At 39.0% G+C, this 6,000-nt stretch overlaps 1 long non-coding RNA gene across 3 annotated transcripts in view; it reads left to right on the forward strand.

The window, feature by feature from the left end:
- Window positions 1-3,732, forward strand: part of LOC133486104 (uncharacterized) — a 26,854-nt gene extending 23,122 nt beyond the window's left edge. For all 3 annotated transcript variants that reach the window (XR_009790915.1, XR_009790914.1, XR_009790916.1), the window contains exon 4: window positions 3,054-3,732. This is a non-coding gene — a long non-coding RNA (uncharacterized LOC133486104). The remainder of the gene's footprint in view (window positions 1-3,053) is intronic.
- The last annotated feature ends 2,268 nt before the right edge of the window (window positions 3,733-6,000 follow it).

The following is a 6,000-nucleotide window of genomic DNA, read 5'->3' on the forward strand; positions in this document are numbered from 1 at the left end:
ACACTCTGAACTGGTCGCCAGCCAATCGCAGGGCACAGAGAAACAAAACAACCATTCGCACTCACATTCACACCTACGGGCAATTTAGAGTCTTCCAATTGATGCATGTTTTTGGGATGTGGGAGGAAACCGGAGGAGAACATGCAAACTCCACACAGGCGGGGCCGGGATTTAAACCCCGGACCTCAGAACTGTGAGGCAGATGTGCTAACCAGTCGTTCACCGTGCCGCCCATTCTAAATCATTTGTGTTTATTTGTTTCTCTGCTGGTCCATTAAAATATTATTTTATGTGAACCCATTCGATGGCATAAAAAAAGGCAGTGGTCCCTGGACCCAAATAGCCCTTGCTACAGACCCCCCTGTGTGTGTGAAGTAAGCTGGGAAAAAGTCTTCTTCCTTCCTGGGAAGTTGTGGATGTGGACATTCTCTACATAAAAGCCGGCGGCACCTCCGGGAGGAGGTAATTTATGCCGCCGCCGAGGCTTTGTGACGCCGCGTAAATCGCCTCTATATCATATTCGTGCGACGGACCGGTGGGTGGTCTTGACACGGAAAGGTTGAATATGGTTCAAACACGGCCGCGCTCAATGAGTGGCTCAAAATTATGTGCACTTGTGCGTCTTGAGCCAGTGGGAGAAGTTGACAAGACTTGACTGATACAGCACTCTGGCTGGCCCTGGCCTGAACTTCAGACTCACAACAGCACTTGTTCCCGTTGGATTTATTGACGGCCCATCAAAAAGGTGTAAAATCAACACAATGAGCGCGTTTAATGCCGACACTCACTCGCCTTTCTTTGTGCATGGTGATAAACTTGAACTCCAAAAAAATGGACATAAACAAAAAAAATCTTAAATCTTGCCGGACGTTTAAGTGTTCCGAACACAAAGGAGATAAATTGAAGTATAGCGCCACATTCACAATGTCCTATTTATGTCCTTCATTCATTATTTATCAGCACTTTCAGTAAAAATGGCGAGTCAGATCTAATGGAGGAAATATCAGTGGACCACAGCAGCTATTAAATGATATTATTAAAATTCTAACTGAAGACATAGACCCATGAGATCAGATGTATCTCCTAATTTTCCCTGAAATTCACATTATTCCCAGGGCCTAGCAGTTGCCTAGTGGTTAGCTGGTCTGGCTCACAGTTCTGAGGTCCGGTTCTCGCCTCGGTCTGCGTCTTCTGCCTCATTTTGCATTTCCAGAACCACCACCGTAGTTAGTTACTTATTTAGTCAGTTAACCTAACTAATTAACTAACTAAGGCCCGCCGCACACCAGGCAACGCAGCCGAACGTGACCGAAGTGGACCATCGCGAAAAGATTACTGTTGGCAATTCTTTGCCGCACACCAAGTGATTGAGCACTTTGTCTACATGTGCCCTGCCTTTGGCTGGCGACCAGTCCAGGGTATAGTCCACCTCTATACATACAGTGTCTGTATCGTAATCATATTTGTCCAGTAACTCAATCTGTATTGTTCAATATACCATGTCATCCATATTGTTACGTGTCGCTGTCGTATCTGTATTCCGTGTGGATCCTATCTGATTGCGTCATATCACATAGTGTCTTATCCGTATCGTATCCGTTGCATATCCCTATCTTAATTGTATCATATCATATCCATACCATAGCATATGGTACATTAACGTACAATACTGTATCGGAGTATGTAATTATATATCGTGTCCGGATGCGTATTATACGATCTTATCAAATAGTAGGATTGCACAATTAATCCAATTTTAATCGTGATCATGATTTAGGCTGCCATGTTTAAATGAGCCTGGTCGTCGGTGATTTTTTTTACATTTAAAATGCGGGCATTGCTACATATCAAAAGTGCTTCATTTGCAGCAGTGCCCGCCACCAAGTCAGTCAGCCACAAGGGAGCGAACGCATGGTTAAAGCTTCATTATTAAGCTGCGGCACTGCGCTCGTGGCCAACTTCAAAATAAAAGCTTAAAATGGCATTGATGGCCAATGTAGTAATATATGAAGCTTTTATTTTGAAGTTGGCCCTCTCAGCACTGTTGGCGGAGAGGCGGCGTGACACTATTAACAATCGCTGTAGCGGCTGCATTGACTTACACCTTTCGGCTGGCCTGACCGCAATAAAAAAAAAAAAAAAAAAAAAAAAACAGAAAGTAAATAGGGAGGCAAATCACAACTGTCAAGTTCTTTGCAATTTGTGACCGTGCATGACTGACCAATGGCCAAGCAGACCAGCGGAGACGTACCGTCCTTGACCATTCACTCGATTGACGACAGGGATTTTGAAATGAAAAGTCGGTGCCTGCAGCTTCATGTTACTGCCTTCACTGCACTAATTGTATTTGCTTCCATTAAATTGCAATTAGGGATTGCACTTTGTAATAGCACATTTATTTAGTTAGCCCTTGCTAAAGTCAAAATTTTTGGGTACATTTTTTATTATTTTTTTTAAAACTTATTATCCATTATATATTACTATTTCAAGATTCATTTGGAACTGAAAACAGTTACATATTGTTTCTTACAAAGTAGTGCAATACAAAAAGATTTTTCCCTAACCTGAGGAATAATCGTGATTATTAATCGGGATTACATTATTCATCAAAATAGTTGTGATTATTATTTTGGCCATAATCGTGCAGCCCTATCAAATAGTATACATATCGTATCACGGTTTTATATATTGTGTCTGGATCCAGAATATATTGTTTTGTATCGTATCATATTGTATCCATAGCATACCGTACAGTACTGCACCTTAATCATAATATATTGATATCTGATCATAGCATGTAGCCTAATTTTGTATCTGTATTGCATATAGTATTTACTGTACCATATTGTATCATGGCCGTAGCCATATAGTGTCTATTATTATCTTATTGTCAATATTAGCTGTAATGTGGCATGGTATCGTACCTATCCGTCCGTGCCTTCCTGCTAGTGGAATGTGGTGCAGCAAAGCTTTTCTGATGGGAGAAAATGACTACAAGTGAGCGTCTCACAATCGTCTCATCAATTCTTGACAAAGTTCGTGTCATTTTCCAGCGATAGTTTGAGAGCATCACACCGACACGGTCGCTGACCTCCGCCGAGCGACACTTGGCGCTCCCAGAGGAGCAGAGGAGTGCCGGACAATCCCTGAGAGTTAATCATTACTGCGAGACCACTGTGAAGGCAGCCTGACCCCTCAAAGCATCGCACAGCAAGGCACGGGGCAACTCACAGAAGGCCTGATAAATGACAGCCCTCGCAACACACCTTCAAAGTATTCCCGTACAAAGACTTAGCGGGAATGAGTGGGAATCTGGACCAGATTTTTTTGGTTTAGTTTTTAACATCGATGGAAAGAAATGTACACTAAATGCTTCAAGTTACCTAAAACCGGGACGTTTTTCGATGTCTGATTTGGTCAAATTTCAAAACTATGTTTACAATAGGAAATGAGAGGTAAGAAATATAAAATGAGTCCAATCTGTTCTAAATCAAACTGGGATGGGCATAAAACCCTTTATTAACTGCAGAGGTAACTTGAAGTAAGAGTTCAACATTGTTATCTCATATAAGAAGATGTGGCAAAGTTAAGTTTGACTTAAGTCAAAGTACAGATGATTTAGAAGTATGAAGAACAACGATCCAATCCAAACAATGTGACAATACCGTGAATCCATTGTCCTCAAACCTTTGAGCTGTGTATTCCTGTAAATAAAAAGTTTTGGTTTTTTTACCATGATTATGCTCTTTATTTCACCATCAAGTGACATTTCACCATTTGGTATAGGCTTTTAAACCCATTGATATTTTAAGTATATAAGTCAAACGGAAATATGAATTTTTACTGCTATTTATATACGATACACATTTTGATAACGTAGCACAATTTCTCTGCGTACAAAATAGTCACTTTTATAAACTTTCATAGTACTCGTACTGAGGGGGAAAAAAGCGAGCTTTTAAAAAAAAATAAAAATAAAAATACATCTTACTTAGGTGTTTTTTCAGATTAGACGGAGAATTTTGGAGCGCCAGAAGCTCGTGGTTTTTAGGCTGCTACAAAACACAACGCATTGGCCATGAATTTTCAATCTGTCTGTCGCCTTTACAACGCTCTCTATTCTCCTCCAAAATTAATTGTTCGATGCTCACTAAATTGGGTTTTTCATGAGATACACCGAGGGGTCGCACGATATGTTTTGAGGCTTTTTTTTTTTTTTTAATGTCACTTTTTTCAAGACAGCCTGAGAAGTCGCGTCGAGCCAGAAGAAGTCCAGCCGGGATAAAATAACGGAGAGGCCGAGGCCGTGGCTTCTCTCTGAGATGAACATTAATTATGGCGGCAAGCACAAAAGGAGCGCAGAGATCAGAGAGATCACCTCCATTGTGCTCACATCCCCCCACCCCATGACACCCAGCGTTCTGCCCATGTTAGAAGAAGACGAATGGAGGCGCTTAACCTGGTGACATCGTTGGCCTTTTCGCGGCGTGTCACACTGATAGAGACCATCATGATGCTGTGATTTATGCTACACACATTCATTAGGATTCAGATTTTTGGGCTATTAAGCTCTATTCATTGCATGTTGATGTTCTTTTAGTCTGGCTGTCTTCAAATAACTGGCAGCCATCTTTCTGAATGCATAATTCGATTTTCTTATATAGCTTTATAAGTAGCAGAAGTATTTTATAAAATACATTTTCATGTAGCATCATTGGGTCCCTCACAGTGGATATAAAAAGTCTCCACACCCCTGTTCAAATGACAGGTTTTTGTGATAAAAGGAAATTTGAGACCAAGATAAATCATTTCAGAACCTTTTCCTCCATTAATATGAACAATGACCCGTATAATGCAATTGATTTTAAACAAAAATATATCTTCTTGAGAAGGGATGTAAAAATAAGCAACCGAAATAATGTCACCGTCTTATAACTGCAATGTGGTTGCGTTCAAAATTAATCAATCACATTAAAATCTCACAAACACATGTGGGAAATGCGAATAATAACAAGTGAAAAAATAAACTGAAACTCAGGTTGAACTTTTTGGCCATAATTCCAGAAGGTATGTATGGCCACAAACACAACACTGCTCCTCACTAAAACACACCATACTTACTGTGAAGTATGCTGGTGGCGGTATCATGCTTTGGGGTTGTTTTTCTTTCGCCTGGAACTGGGGGTTTAGTCGACGTTGAGGGAATTATGAACAGTTCCAAATACCAGTCAGTTTTACACAAAAAAAAACCTTTAAGGCTTATGCTAGATAGCCCAAAAAATGTTACATACATATAAATTGCATTTGGTGTTAATCAGTGCCACTTTAAATGGTCGCTGTGTGTTCCGACTTCCATTAAACATGAATTTGGATGCGATTGGTAAATTCTGAACTCAGCAACATCCCAGTTATGAGGGTGCACACTTGTGTAACTTCATTGTTTCAATTACTTATTTTTACTTACCCTCTCAAAAAGATAAAAACATTTTTTTCAAGTGAGTTGTACAGATTGCTGGTCACATTATTGGTGGAAAAAGTTTTTAAATAATTTATCATGGTCTCACTTTTTCATAAGACAATAACTTGTCATTTGAACAGGGGTGTGTAGACTTTATATATTCATTGTATAATATAGGTTCCTAATTTTAATTTTAAAACTATTGTTTTTACAATTTCAAGTGCAATTTTATGTCAAAGAATTTTATTTTTTACATATTATTTCTTCAAATGTATTTTTCATTAATATTCTAATCACCCCATGAAATACTTTCAGGTGCCCTTGGGTCCGTTAAAAGGCGCTACATGAATCGAAGTTATTATTTTTATTTTATCGTTAGTTTTTAATTTTTTACGTTTTGATTTGTTTTTTAACTTTAAAAAAAATATTATTTTCATAAATGATTTATTTCAATTTTATCCATGTAGTATATTTTTGGATTGAAAAATGTTATATATGTATGCATGTATTTTTGAGTAGCGTAAAACTCCGGCATTGTGAAG

The sequence above is a fragment of the Phyllopteryx taeniolatus genome, chromosome 11 (assembly GCF_024500385.1).
Source record: "Phyllopteryx taeniolatus isolate TA_2022b chromosome 11, UOR_Ptae_1.2, whole genome shotgun sequence".
Lineage (NCBI taxonomy): Eukaryota > Metazoa > Chordata > Actinopteri > Syngnathiformes > Syngnathidae > Phyllopteryx > Phyllopteryx taeniolatus.